This window comes from Grammomys surdaster, unplaced genomic scaffold, assembly GCF_004785775.1.
Source record: "Grammomys surdaster isolate TR1022 unplaced genomic scaffold, NIH_TR_1.0 125889, whole genome shotgun sequence".
Lineage (NCBI taxonomy): Eukaryota > Metazoa > Chordata > Mammalia > Rodentia > Muridae > Grammomys > Grammomys surdaster.
In genome coordinates, this window is record NW_021620714.1 from 482,694 (window position 1) to 498,811 (window position 16,118).

Sequence of the window (16,118 nt, forward strand, 5' to 3'; positions counted from 1 at the left end):
TTTTTTCTTTTCTTTCTCTCTTTCTTTCTCTCTTTCTTTCTTTCTTTCTTTCTTTCTTTCTTTCTTTCTTTCTTTCTTTCTTTCTTTCTCTACAATGTCTTTCTTTGCTTCATGGGGGTAAGACTTACCTGAGGTACCAAAAGCAGCTGATAGTTGTAATTTTTTTCCCAAAGGTGATTGATTTGTGTTTCAGATATTGAACGGGTTTCTTAAATGACTTTAAGTATGAGAAATGAGAGGAGGCACTTTTTTAAAAAGTTTGAGCTAAAGGTGAAGAAGTCAAATAAAGAGTAGGCAAAAGAAGAAAGGCCAGAGGAAATGCAGAGGAAGGGCACAGCCTGTTCTTTGAGTGTATGAGTTCCACATCCATGGACTCAGAGGGCCGTCTGTGATCAACTTCCCATTTAAGATAGAAATGTAGCTCGCTTATAGTTGTGCCTATACTGAACAGACATGGGGCTCTTGTTGGTATTCATTTACAGTGTATATGTAATTGCACGGAATTGTGTATGCATTGTACGTAATCTAGGGATCATTTAAAGTACACGGGAATATGCAAATTACTACCTTACTTTATACTGGGAACGTGAGCACCCAAGATTTTGGTATTTGTGCAGATTCTCAGGGGTGACTGACTGTATGCAAGAAAACAACAACAATAACAATAACAAACTAAGACACAAGTAAGCAATGGGAGTAACTCAGTTACCCAGTGTCTGTGGAACGCCTGGCGTGCTGTGCACTTCGTTGGCGTTGCTTCACTAATGTCACACTTCGCAGTGGTGTCCGGACAGGCGGTATCGTTGTATTAACTAATGGCTGAGATAAGAGAGGTGGAGATCTCTCAAGGCTCCCGGGCTCCTGAGGACGGAAGTGGAATCCTTTTCTCCCTCTTATCTCTGGCAGGTCCCAGGGCACAGGCTTCCTGGAGGCAGCCATGCCTGCCCTTCTTTTGCTTAGGCATCTGGAAGCGTGGTTGGTTGTCTCCCTCGGTTATTTATTACTGCACTATGGGAGTCTCCTCCCCAGCGCCAATTGATTTGAGAAGTGCCTTTGCCACTTTTATTTCAAAAGATTACAGATTAACTTCCAAGTTAAAAAAACTTTCTTTCCTCTCTAGCATAATTTTAAATATATATATATATATATATACATATATACATACATACATATATATATGTGAAAAAAATTTCAGAATTTAGAGTTTTCATGGAGCCTGTAGAAGTGATAGCGCTGAATTGTGCTGGCCATGCCATAGCATCACAGCCTGCTGTCCATATGGCGCTTATTTAAGGTGTTCGTTGTTTTGATGTCCCAAGCCAGTTATGAGCAATAAACAGTGTTGAATCTTAGAGCTAAAAGTGACACAGATCATAACAGCAAATTATCAGTTTTTTGTCAAAATGATAAATGCTAAATTTCAAAAGCAAACAAAAATTCCCTATGCCACTAAGGAGAGAAGGATGTATACCTATACTGCCCCTTGACGGTTATGTCTTCCTTCTGAGCAAACATCTGCTGAAATACACTAGCTATCCTCGAGGTTATGTGCTGTTTAACAAAGACAGTTCATCTTTGAATATACACTGATTTATCTTAGTAAAGGTTTGACAACATGGATATTTTTTTCTTGCCACTTTTTTTTTTTACAGTGTGGAAAATTTAGAAACAATTGTTTAAAAATAGATGACTGGTTATTTATGAAATACCCATGATGGAATATTATGAAATCATTTTAGAAAGAGAAACTCGACCAAAGAACAGTCTCTAATATGCTTAGCTTATGGAAAAAGTAGGAGGCGTGGTACTATCTCTTTTGTAAACGGCATGTGCACGTGCACAACATTCACCAGACGTGTGAGGGTTTTTACTCCTCACAAGGCTTTTGGCCTTGAACCATTTCTGTAGGGAAAAAAAATTAAAAGTAGATTAAAAAAAGAAAAGAAAAAAGATACCAACAACTACACTGACTTTGCTGTGTCTGTGATCACTCAGATTCTGTAGAACCCTCTGCAAGGACTTCAACCTTGTTTTGTTTTGAATTATGCTTTTTGGGTTTGACGGCTGCTGTGTATTTGAATACCAGACCCCACATAGACACATCTTCTAGGTGTGGGCCTTAAACAAGCTGCTGAGCTGGTCTAATCTTCAGTCTCCTGCCTGTCAAATGTGGCTGACAATGAGGTCACATGTGGTTGTGAGGTGTTAACATGATCATTTCTATTAAGTGCCTAGAATTTTGCTCTAGTAAGGACTTAGTAATTACTATTATTAATTATTTTATTATTACTGTTTTGTGGTTAAGAAACAGAGGGAAATTGCTTATTAAAAATTAAATGGCTATATAATGACATTCTTAGGACTAGAATTCAGGAAGCTTCATGTCCTGTGTCCTGTCTCCCTCCCCGATGTGCTCACTGGCCCTGGTAGCGCGATCCCAGGCTACATTCCTAGAGGGCTGACCTGAAACAAACTGTGCCCAAGGAGAAGAGCAGCCTCCACTGCGTGGCTGGATCCGGTGGGAAGCTAAACACTGGGGGAAAATGGTGAAATGAAGGAGACTGAGGCGCACGCAGGGAGAAAGCATGAACAAAGGAACAAAGGGTTAATGGAGGACAGAAAATGGTTCTGAGACTATGATGGGATCAGAGAGGAAAAGATGCGTGAACACTAGAATCCATGGCACTTGCTTGTTTTTAGTTTTGCTGTTGTTGTTGTTTTTTGGGGAGGAGGTTGTGGGCTTTTTTCTCTTTCTTTGTTTTTTTTTTTTTGAGATATTTATTTTTTGACTCTCTAACCTTGCTGTCCTGGAACTGTCTGTGTAGACCAGGCTGGCCTTGAACTCACAGAGATCTCTCTGCCTCTGCCTCCTGAGACTAACAGCTTATGCTACCATGCTGAGATTTGTTTTGTTTTACTTTCTTACCTGTGTAGAGACTGGAGATGCGAGAAGACTTAAGTGTGGGGCGTCATCCTTCATAGTGAAGGGCATTGGAACGGAATGAATTTGGGGCAAATGGAGAGAGGGAACAGGTAGTGAGTTCATTGGCTCACAGGGGACTTAAGCAGGTAGATGGAGATGCCTACGTAGATAGAACACAAGGCAGTGCCAAGCCCAAGAAAGGCTTGGAGCAGGGCAGACACTGAGCGTCCTCAGAGTCTTGTAGTCAAAATTCTCATGTGGGTGAGTTCTCAGGGAGCAGTGGATTGAGAAGTCCAGGGAACCTGGAAAACCTTGGCGAGGAAGAGCAGTCTAGAATGAACAGGAAAGATGGGCTGGACAGTTGGAGTAAACCAGGACACAAGTGTTACCGTGCAAACCAAATGTAAGAAAACAAGGACGTATGTATTCATGGAGGAACAAAGCATACTGAGCAAAGTTCTGCATTGAGATATATGTTCGTGATACATAATGGGAAAGGTGGTTAAACAATTGTGCTAAGGGGCCTTCTCCCACCTCCCACATCATATGTTGAAATATATCCCATCATTATCTCAGAATGAGACCATATTTAGAGACAGGGCTTTTTACAAAGATAAGATAAAAATGAGATCACTAGAGTGTATCTTAATATAAGCTTGTAAATGAGATGAGGGTGGAGAAACATTTGTAGAGGAAAGGGAAAGAAAAAACATTTATGAGGTAAGGAGAGAGGCTGGGAGCAGAGTCCTCCCTGACAGTTCTCAGAAGGGGCCAACACAGTTGATAACCTTCATCTGGTACATTTGACTTCCAGAAAAGAAAGAAATAGGGTGGGGGGAGGCTGTATTGTTTCTTCATTTGATCTCTGGTCCTCAGTTTCTACAGCCCTAGTCAGCAAAAGCCTTCGAGAGTGAAGAATGAGAGAAACCAAGCAAGCACATCTGAGAGACTCAAAAGAAACCGAGAAAAGATTAGGTCATCTAAGAGAACAAAAATGTTTCACAAAGGAGAAGGTAGTCATGGTGTCCAATTCTCCAGAAAGGTTAAGTACAGTGACTAAAACTATCAGAGACTCTCAGTGGCCTTTTCAACACTCTCAGTTGAACAGAGGGAACTGGCCCCAGAGAGCCAAGAACAGGGAGGCAGCCCAGAGGGATACCTTCCACCTGAATATCTATCCCATGTGCAATCACCAAAGGTAGAGGCTGATGTGGAAGTCAGGAAGTGCATGCTGATAAGAGCCTGATATGGATATCTCCTCAGAGGTCTTCAAGAGTCTGAGATACTCAGAGGCAGATGCTCACAACTAGCCATTGAACTGATCATGGGGTTCTCAATAGAGGAGTTAGAGTGAAGACTGAAGGAGAGCTGAAAGGATTTGCGGCACCATGAGGAGAGCAACAATACCAACCAACCACAGCTCCCAGGGTCTAAACCACCAGCCTGGGAGCACTTAGGGAGGGATCCAGCGCTTCAGTTGAATATGTAAGAGTGGAGGGACCTGCTGGGCATAGGTGGAAGAAGAGAACCTTGACCTCATGAAGGCTGGATGCCCCAGGGGGTGGGAATTTTGAGGGTGGGGAGGTGGGAGGGGGGGTAGATAGAGGTTACATCCACAGAGAAGAAGGAGGAGGGGTGAGGGGATTGGGGGTTCCTGGGTGGGTGGGGGATGGGGTAAGGGGACAACATAGGAAATGTAAATAAAACATCCAATAAAAAAAAAAAGATGCAGGAGCAAAAAAAAAAAAAAAAGAAAGTTTGATGCAAAATAACACCTGACCCCCACCCCCACTCCCACATCAACTCTCTTCTGCTGTTTAAAATGATACTGAGTTGGTAACTGGAGAGATGGCTCAGCAGCTAAGAGCACATACTTGCAGATGACCTTTCGAGCATCCACAATGGGCAGCTTACAACACCTGTAACTCCAACTCCAGTGAGATTTAATACCTCTGGCCCTGAGTACTCACGTATGCATAGCCACATACAAATAAAGACGATTTAAAATAGATCTCTATGGAAACGACAATAAATCACGTCTGCTGGACTTGGAGGACCCTCTCCCCACATTTACAAGCTAAGCAAAGAGAGAGGTCTATATTTCTTTTTCAACCAAAACTCGTTTAAAAAGGATTTCAGAAACAAACAAAAAATTGTTCGGCTACCATTTCACGTTGTGGATTTTGCACCAACATGGATTCCAGTCTGCATTGTGGAGTTTAGAGAAACTTGCTTATCCAAGGTTTCTTGGAGAAGGATTAGGGTGGGTCAAACAAACATAACTAGAATCTCAGGGGGCATTCATTATTTTATATCAATAAGCAGACAGAAAAAATCCACAATATAACTCAATAGAACTGGAAGATAGAAGTACAAAAATGTTCGCTTGAAAATTTTTGAGTCAAGAAGAATCCACAGCCAGGTATGGTAGCCTAGGCTTTTAACCCCAGCACTTCTAAGGCAGAGGCAGGGGTATCTCTGTGAGTTACTGGACACTCAGCTGTACATTGGTGAGTTCTAGGCCAGCCAGGGCTACACAGAGAGACTATTTCGACAAAACTCCAAAATTTGGGATGAAGAGGTGGCTATGGGGTTAAAAGTCTAGATGTTCTTCTGTAGGAACCGAGTTCATTCCCAGCCATCACACCAGGGATCTTATAACTATCTGTAACTCCAACTCTAGGGAATGTAACATTCTTTTCTGGCCTCCTTAAAAGTACTTGCACACACCTGGTGACAGGCAGATACAGACACTCATACATATAAATAAAGTAAAATAAATCTTTTAAAAGGGAGGAGTCTGTACTACAGGAAGTCATAGTGTAAGCAACTCGATTACCATAAATCCATATTATTCAGGTTCAAAGCTACCAGATTTATTGAGAGAAGAAATCTAATAATAAATATAAATGAGTGAACATTTAGTTTATGTTAACTAGTTAGTAAACGACAGCCTAAAACTGGTAAGATTGGGGAAATCTAAAATACTTAACTAACCAGAAAGTAAACCTAGTTTGCCACCCCTATCTTACAGTAATTTTTAACCAACTAAACAAGTGTTCATGGAGACTCTGAGACTGTGGGAATTTGAAAGAAGGAATACAGATGAAATGTATGTTGTGTTATTTTATAGTGTGGTTTGGAATGGAAACAATGCTTATAAAATAGTTAAGGAAAGCCAATGTGGTTAATTATTCAGAAGACAATTTCTCTCTCTCTCTCTCTCTCTCTCTCTCTCTCTCTCTCTCTCTCTCTGTGTGTGTGTGTGTGTGTGTGTGTGTGTGTGTATTTAGACAGGGGAACCCAGACTGAGATCCTCCTACCTCTACCTCTCAAGGGCTAGACTTTAGGCCTGACTCACAATGCCCCTCTCTATTATGCCTTGCTCATTTTTAAAAAATAAAGACAAATGGTAAGCAGTTCATCTTCTCAAATATTAAGTGACTAGCAATCAAATGTTATGAACACATTTTCATTTGTCAACCAGAACAGAAAAACAAACAATCCAATGACAAACAGGAAAACATATAAAAGGATATTTCTCCAAAAAAAAGAGTATAAATAACAAATTACCACATTAGAGGATGATCAGTGTCATTAAATATTGTTGAGATCAAAGTGAACTATTACCGTGTCCCTATAAGAATATTTAAAAATTAATAATGTTTCCACCAGTGCTGGTAGGATGCAGAGAAACAAGATCATTCTCTTTTGGGAAGTGTTAAAATGGTACAGGTTCTCAGGAAAAATCTTTTGTGGTTTCTTAAAAGATAAACATGTTCTTACCTGTAATGGTAGAATTTAGAGTAGCTGAGGCACAGGTCAGCTATCTAATCAGTGGGGAGGCTCTGCTTAGCTCCTGCCACCATATTTGGCACTAGAAGCAGCTAGACCCATTGGATGCCAGCATGGCGGCTGGTTCTGCCAGTACAACCACACCACCCCCACAAAACTCGGCTGAGTCCCAGATAATATCAGCCATGCTCGAGGTACCGGGTAGAATGAAGATGCTTAAATCATCCAATAGATTTATATATTTGGAAATACTCAATTAACAAGATGCCCACACAATTAAAATTGTTTCTCAATATCTAACCTTTAGATATAAATTGTTATCCTAGACTGCTTTCGACCCATCCGTCTTCCTCCATGGTTGCTAGCTCCTCCTCTTTCCTTCCTCTTTCTCCTTCTCTTCCCAACTCCTCACTCCACCTACCTCTTCTACTGCCCAATCACTGAGCTCCACTGCAAATACAATGTAGCAGGAAATATCCTGCTACACTTACTGTATAACTGTGTGATTCCAATAGTTGCCATTTACCCCAGAGAAATGAAAACCCATGTTCATACAAAACTAGTACATAAACATCTACAACAGCTTTATTTATAATAGTCAGCTTTTTAAAAAAAAGAAATGACTTTTAGTGTGAGTAGTTAAACAAGCTTTAGAACAGCAATAAAGAGAGATGAGCTATTTGTACACACAAAACCTCTGATTAATTGCTAAGGAATTACCCTACATGAAATGCCAGATCCCAAAAGTTACAAGTTGCTTCTTCCACTTACCTGCCATTGTAACAGAGAGAGACATGGATCAGATTGGTAGTTGTCATGGGTATGGTGAGGTGAAAGATAGAAGTGAGGGGCTACTGGAAGACACAATTACCAAAAATCAGCAATCAGCACAGGGAACCCCTGGGAGTACCATCAGTCTATAGTGTGTGTGTGTGTGTGTGTGTGTGTGTGTGTGTGTGTGTACATGGACATACTTGTAAGCACCCAAGGAGGCCAGAAGATAGAGTTGGATCCCCAGGAGCTGGAGTTACAGGCAGTTATAAGCCTCCTGACATGGACATTGGGAACCTAACTCAGATCCCCTGCAAGAACAATAGACACCTTAACCACTGCTCCATCTCTTCAGCTCTGTGCTCTCTATCTTGGTAGTGGCACATATCACATGGGCTTACAGAGGTGATAGAATTTTGTAGAACTTCACACAGAGAAAGATGAGAGCATGAAACACTGGTGAAATTGGAATAGAGTTTGTGGATTGTTCATTGTTGAGTCCCTAGCTTTGACATTCTAAAACAGTTACACAAGAGACTACCATTAGAAGAAACTGGTAGAAGAGTATTCAAGATTTCCCTGTATATTTTCTTTTAGCTTCCTTTGAATCTATAATTATTTGAAAGTTTTTAAAAAGGGTTCTAAAAAGTAATTTTTAAAAACTGAGAATGCTCATCTTCACACATGACAAATCCAACCCCTTCCCAAGTAATCTCCATTTATTGAATTATCAATCTGTGGAGTTTGCAAGAGTCTGAAAGCAAATGAGCACACATTAGCAGTATTCTCCTGTGCTTCTGGTTGTGGAACTATGAATGGGTATCTCCTCCAAGGACAGGAGAGATACATGTCAACATGTATTCAAATTCTCCAATGCTCACTCACACCAGAGGGTACCTGCCTAGCCACTGCCTGCTTCTCTTGTTCATAACAGCTTTTTAAAATTCATTGGCCTGTAGTAGTTTGAATAAGAATGGTCCTCATAACCTCATATATTTAAATGCTTAGTCATCAGGGAATGGATCTGTTTGAAAGGATTAGAAGGATTAGAAGATGTAGCCAGTGTGTCACTGAGGGTGGGATTAGAGATTTCAAAAGCCTGTGCCTAGTCCAGCTCTTCTCATTGCACTTGAAGATCAGGATACATTTCTCAGCTACTGCTCCAGTGCTATGTCTGCCTGCCACTATGCTCCCTGCCATGAGGATAGTGGACTAAACCTCTGAAACTGTAAGCCAGCCCCAATTAAATTCTTTCTTTTATAAGAGTTGCTTTGGTCTCTTTACAGGAATAGAACAGTGACCAAGACACAGCCCTATGGTTCCAGGCACTTTGGTCCAGACTGAAAAGACACTAAAGATGAGCAAATATGTTTCTTTCTTTAAAAAAAAAAAAAAACTCAGTAATAGTAAATACAACAAACCACTGAGGAGGCCAGGAGATATTGGTCCTCTAGAAGAGCAGGAAGAGTGTTTAACAATGGATCCATTTCCCTAGCACAGAGCTTTATCTCTTCTGATGAGGTTTAGGAAATCGTACCTGTGACCTTGAAGAAAGAACAAGTGACCTTCTAACAAAGCCACCTAACTTCATTTTATGTAAGGTAGAATGCCTAAAACACTGCTATAAAATCCTGCCCTGTGACTAGCCACCCTGTAAGTATCTTCAAGAACTGCTTATGAAAATCTGCTCTTAACCTTTTGGACTTTAGATATTTACATCCACTTGTAAGTTTTTTTTTGAACCTAAGGCTTGGTGCATGCTGGGTAATCAGTCTGCTGCCAAGTTAACAACTCTAGCCCCTTTTATAAATTTTGAGATAAAGTCCTGCTAAGTTGCCCAGGCTGGCCTCTAACTCACTAGCAATCCAGATAAATCTTGAACTCTAAGGAAAATCTTGTGATTTTCCTGCCTTAAGGTGATATTACACTTGCAGGTGTATGCCACTGTGCTCAGCTCTATTTCTAGGTTGTAATGACTTTTTTTTTTTTTTTTGAGCATTAGTTTCTATGAATGACTAAATTCATGGTTGTACTTCTAATTCTAGAAGACACATGAATGACCATTTTATTTACTATAGAAATGCTTATATATCTTGCTAATTTTACCTCCATGGGGGCAAAGATTTTTGCACAGAAACGAGTATCACCTCACTATTTAATATAATGAAAACTAAGAATCAGCCTAAATGGTTAATGGTGTTTACTAGTCAGTAGATGGATCAATGAATTAATCATGAAACTGAAAGTAACGTTTTAATGACAGACTATGACACAATACCATGTGATTTTAAAGAAAATAATACATAGCCAGAAACAGCAAGCATGGCTCCTTCTAGACTGGGCAGTTATGAAAAAGCGTTCTTTGAAAGCAATTGCCACATCCACAGTGAATTCACATCATCCTGCCCACTCAGTGCAAGAAAGTATGAAGCGGTCTTGTGGCTAGACCAGAGACTTGGCTCATCGGTTAAGGGCACCACATGCTTCTCTTCCACAGTACCTGGATTTGATTTCCAGATCCCGAGAGTGGCTCCCAGCCACATATAACTGCAGCTCTAAAAGATTAAATACCCTCTTCTGAGCACCTCAGCCACGGCCACACATGGTACACAGACATGTGGGCAAAACACCCATACATATAAGATAAAGTAAAATTTTAAGTGTAAAGTACTCCTGTGGTGAAGTTGAGCTTCTAAACAGGACTGACCATCAGAGATCCTGAGATGCTAGAAGTGAATGATTTGGGTGTGTGGTTTCTGTCTAGTGCACGGGGTATGGATGGTGGAAACTAATTAAACTGATCAGTCTCCATACTGTTGTCCTGGGCATCAGGACAAAGCCGGACACACTGGATATGTATTTCAAAGAATAAGAAAGGTAAACTTTGTAAACATTTAATGAAATGCCCATTTTATGTATGGCTCAGTGTCTGGAAGGGCTTTGTTTGGCCACTGTTTTACTTTGACCTCTTGACCTTTGTTAGGGCAACAGGGAGTCACAGGAGATTGAGGCAAATGTGAGTAGAAAGGTTTAGGAAGATACTACAATGGGGCCAGGACGTGGTGAGCCAGGGGCAGCAAGGGAGAGGCTGGGACTATGTTTTATTAATTTACCCAGTGATATTGGAGAAGTAGAGATGGAGCAGACAGGGATCCTGTGTAGAAGCTACTGCCACTATAGGGAGGGCAAATCACCACAGCAGACATCTCTTATTCTCTGGCAGGAATTACACAATATTATATCCTGCTGTCTAATTTAAACTTCATACCTGCAGATGGTGTTGTTCTCAAATCTTCACAAGTAAAATATGCATCTTGAACATCACAGAGCTGGTATCAGAGCCAGTCTCATACCAGACCTTAGCTCTAGCCCTGAACGACTATCTACTTATATGTCATAGAAGATTTGTGTGTGTGTTTGTGTGCATGTGTAATATATGTCTCTGTGTATGTGTGCGTGTTTGGTTGTGTGTCTGTGCATATGTCTGTGTGTGTGCTGGGGAGGGGTACTTTTAGCAGCACAAAAGATTGTGTTTATGTGTAGAGATTTGAACTCAGGGCTCAGGAAATGGCTTAATGGCTAAAATTCCTGCTGAATAAGTCTAAGGACCTAGATTTGATCCCCAATGGCCTTGTAAAGTCACATGGTTGGGAAGGCAAGGACGGGTGGACCGGTTCTGTGGCCATCAATCTAGTGGAGTCAGTGACTTCCAGGTTCAGGGAGAGACACTGTCTCAAAAATGTCTGTGTAGAACAATTGAGGAAGACACTGGAGATGGATGTCTGGCTTCCATGTGCACTGAGATTCTTGTGCACACAAACACCAGTGCTCACGTGCTCACACACTCATACCACAGGGACAATGGTGCAAAACACGCTCTGGTGACTAAGCGATAAAGGCAGGAGCTGGGAGAGAGCCTTGAACAGAAACCAAAGTACAGAGGAAGCAGGGAGATTAAAGGTCATAGTCTAAAAGTGGTCCCCAGTCATCGAAATAGAGTAAGTCAAAATGAATGAATAAATAAATAAATAAATAAATAAAGCAAAAGCTTCATCAAGATTAATTGCCTACACATACACGTACACGTACACGTACATACACATACATATACACATACACATATACAGCCAGAGAATCTGCATAAATCCAGATCCTGTTTTCCTCCGAAAAATTACAGTGCCTATTAGCAGGAGGCCACATTCCCCATGGAAAATTCTGCTAGTCAGCAGAGGCTATCCTCCGTTTTGGCTGCCTTCACTTAAGAATATGACCTTGCTCAGACTTTCTAGACCTGAGTCTAAGAGCCTTCATGTTGAGAGCAGGAATAACCACTTACCAGGGCAAAGCAAGCAGGAAGTGTGTCAGAGACAGCCCTGTGCAAATGCAAGTGAGGATCCTGTCAGCCCACCTCCACAGGGAAGCCAGGTCCCTCTCACCTGAGATCTCTGCCCTGGAAGGAAGCTTCTCTCAGGCAGAAGGGAACTAGATTGGAAAATCAATGAATGGACAGTTCAGAAAGCAGAGATTAGAAAAATGAGCTTCCTCATCCATTGGCCAATCACTGCTTCTGTTTTCAGGATTCTCTGGCTTCAGTGATCATGACTGTCAGGGAAAAAAGTCAGAAAGGAGTGGGGTGGGGTGGCCAAACTCACCCTCTTAGAAGTGCTTACACATGTGTTTGTGTACGAGCTTATATCATGGTGCCTTTATTTATTTGGCTATTTTGAGGGTCTTATTGAGTTCTAGGGGGCCTCATGAAAAATATGTCCTCAGACTAAAGGAGCTTTGCATAGGTCAGTAACATCACAGAGCTCTAGTTTCTTTGTCTGTTAGACAACTGAATGATCCAGACTTTCCGGGGATAAGGAGTAAGTCAATGAGAGGAGGAATATCAAACATGGAGCAGAGTAGAATGCAGCATGGAGCTTCTGTGATGGCCAGGGTCCATGCTGAGAACTTCCTATAGCTGCCATTCCAAACCCTGGCAGGGGCCAAGTGGGTCAGAGCTTTTTCACCAATGGAAAAGAATGAGAAACTGGTTCAGCCGCCAGCTCAAGGTTGCACAGAGAGTAAGCAGAATAAGAGGGACTCACTGGGAATTCTGGTAACAACAACAACAACAATAACAAAAAAAATAATAATAAGGTGTATCCATCTGTCCCTCTGACAATAGTCATAAAACAAAATAGATTCAATTCTATACCTTACTGAAGGGTACACAGGCTGTGTCATCCTTGGAACTCAGTTTCCTCATATGTCAAACATTTTCCATACATTGCGAAGATTAAATGAAGGACTGCAGGCATAAAGTAACAGCAAGGAGCCTACCTCATTGGTTGACAGATCCTGACTTGGTAGATATACTGAGTCACAGGCTGGACCTACAACTAGGTATCAAGTAGAATAAATGCCAAGGGGAGAGAAATATGGTCCCACCCTAAGGTGTAAATGTAATCTTTATTTACCTGTTATAATTGTCATCTCCAAGACTCACTGCCTCAGTCTGCTAACCTAGGCCTGGTCCTGGAAGCTTCTCGACTCTGTATAGTCTTATCTAGGCCTAACATGTTTTCAGCCTCTAAGACTTACTGCTGAATAAGCTCGCCCTTCCTAGTTCGTTCTCCTTTCTGGCTGGCTGATTCAACTCAGCTCTTCTGGCTCAAACTCCTCTCTAAGCTGACTGATGCAATCTGGCTTCTCTCAATTTCTGACTGAATTGCACTGCTTGGCCTCATACTAACATTGGCAACCTGTTCTAATCTTCTGGCTCCTTCTCATTCTCTGGCTCATTCTGTCTTCACCTGTGTCTAGCTTGTTCTCTCTCTACAACCTGTCTCTGTACAAATGCCCCAGTAAAATAGACTCTTCTGTCTATGTGCTGCTCTCCTTTTAGTAGCTTCCCTTTCGTCTCTCTTCTCATCACAGTTGGGCAGATCCTAGTCTGTCAAATCCTTCTCTGATTCAACACTTTGTCTGCCACTCAATTAGACATCACTTCCAAACATGGATGCTTCCTCCTACAAACTAACTTTACGTCATTGTCTGGGATCAAAGGTGTGTACTAAGGGCATGTCTGTACTCCAGCCAGAGAGACTGTGCTAAAGCAGAGCCATACCACAACTAGAAACAGATTTTTTCCAGTAAACAATACAATCTCAGGGTTTGCAGTGTGATCAGATATCCTCCAACACTAAGGCTCTCAAGCCAAGAAAATTGAACACAATGAGAAGTCATTGTGGGGATGAATAAATACTGTTGTCTGATTGTGAGGAAGACACAGTCATCCTGAAAGGAACAGGTAAAGGTCACAGGAAGGCATTAATGGTAAAATATCCTTCATTTTGAGGCACATAGAGACTTGCCATTGAGAAGGCAAGGGAAGGGGCCCCAGACATGAGGAACAGCTTATGGGTTATTCATGGAAGCAAAAAGTCTTCAAAAAGCCTGGAGGTCAGAAAAGAGTAACTGTAGGCTATAACCAGCAGGTAATTTGTATAGGATGAGTGATAAAAATCAAAAAGTAAAATTGGATTTCGATAAGTGAACAGCATTGGATTTAGATAAGTGAGACCTAGCTTGTGAGGAACAAGGAATGGGTCTGTTAAGCCAGGAAGTTTCATAGTCAGGAGACTGAGATGTCATAGGCCAGCAACAGTTAATGAGAACTCCAAAACTGATGAACCAGAAGTCAATGATGAGTAAGAAAGGCAAGGGAAAGTGACATAAACAAAAGCTCACACTGGAGCCACTGCATGAAAGTGACCGCTGCCATCCCAGGGGACCAAAACAAAAACAAGAGGACACCTCTTTTTAAAAATAACCTCTTTTGTTTGTATGCAAATAGGCCAGGCACAGTGAAAGTCACTTAGATGCAGTATTTGTCTGCAGGCCAATACACACAAAGGTCAGGTTGGTTTAGAATCACCCTTCAAAATCTCCACCTTTCCCATTACGATAGCACCATTCAGCGTAAGGCTTATTTCAGATTGTTTTCAGTCTGAAGACAGCCCAAAGGGAAGCCCTTTTCAAAAGTGAGGATCAGGGTGAATGACTGTTGATTTTATCAAGAAAATTTCTTCTAAGTAGCATCATCCATTAAAATCTTCTAGATTGAAGGGTGTAAAGGGAATAGAAAGGAGCTGCAAAAAATAATTAATTAATTAATTAATTAATAACACCTCAGTGTCCCTGAACTGCTAACTTGAAAACTAAGTCCAGGTGTGTAAATGCACATTCCAAGGGTTCACCAATGTCCTATGCATTGCTTCTGGTTTTAAAGATGTCATGCAGAAATGAGTGTTTTAGGTCTGCAGAGGCCCTTTTCCCACACCTGTGGTGAAATGGAAGCTTAAAAAAATTAGTTTGTTTCTTTTTTAAAGAAAAACAAAATTAGTCATTTATATAGGCTGTGTTCTATGTGCCCCTTCCTATTTTATTTTACTTTGCCATATACATCTTATTTAGACCCCTGCCCAGCTATTTTTTGCATAAGGTACTTTCAAAAATCCTTGGCTTCCTCAAATTTGAAATACTGTCATTTTAAAAAAATGTGTTACTTTTGATATGTATGCTCTGCCCTCCTCTGTAAAGACAGAAAAAACATGGACCGATGTCTTCCAGCAACTTTGACATTTAGAATATTACCTCATTCTGAGTTTTCAAAAAGAAGTTCTGAGGGAAATGGGCAATTTCTCAGAATGGATAAGACAGCAGGGCACTTGATATGCAGAATCTGAGTTTCCTTAGTTCCCAGGTACATTCATAAACACCTGGTGTTTTTTCAGACCCCTGACCTTGCTGGATGGGTACAGGTTTCCTGCATTCAACTCCAGGCCCCAAGAGAGCAGGGGCTATTCTTCTCCATCTCTCCTTGAGCCCAAGGCCAGAGATCTCCAACGATGTAATGACATCTTTAATTTCATGTATTGTTGGGAGACAGAAAATATTGCAGGAATTCAAAGGAATAAAGAGGAATCAGGCCTGTGTGTGCCTCTGGGTGTCTCTAGAGTCTGTAGTTAACCCCAGTTCCTGCATAGCTCCTTCCACAAGGTGCCTGGGTGCCCAGTAAGGCAGACAAGATATAGGAAAAGTCCCCTGAATGTCTTCTTGGAATACTGTGGTCGGTCTCCAGTGTCCCTGAGGTGACTGGTGATCTCCCCATTGCTTCCCATGTGGTCCTTCTCCGCCTTGCTCTCCTGACTTATGGTCTATATAGTTTCCTATGAACCAGTGGTGTGCTTTCCACACACTTCCCACAAGCCCCCGATTCCATTCTGCTGTGCCTTCACCAGACTGCAGTCCTCCCTCCCTCAGACCCTGGATGTTGGGATCACGGACTCATCTGCTGGAGCTGCAGTCACTAGCCTGAGGTCCACCCAGCCAACCTTTCTCATATTCTCTCCTGCCTAAGACATTAACTCACTACTCACTACTGCTGCAGAACCTCCAGGTCCTTTTCATATAAGCCCCCTTTAATACAGTGAACGATGTCTTTGCTTCACCTAATTGTAGGCTGCTGTTAAAGTTTATAGTTTTTGAAGCTATCATGTGTGTGGAGAAGAAAAGAGAGTCTTTGCACTGAATTGAAAACTCCCTGCAAATACCCTAGGCTGATTGCCTTTTCTGATTT

The 16,118-nt window shown here is 41.5% G+C and overlaps 1 protein-coding gene across 2 annotated transcripts in view; it reads left to right on the forward strand.

Moving 5' to 3' along the window:
• The window catches only part of Cd86 (CD86 molecule), a 62,984-nt gene that overhangs the window by 733 nt on the left and 46,133 nt on the right, over nucleotides 1–16,118 (forward strand). The window lies entirely within an intron of this gene.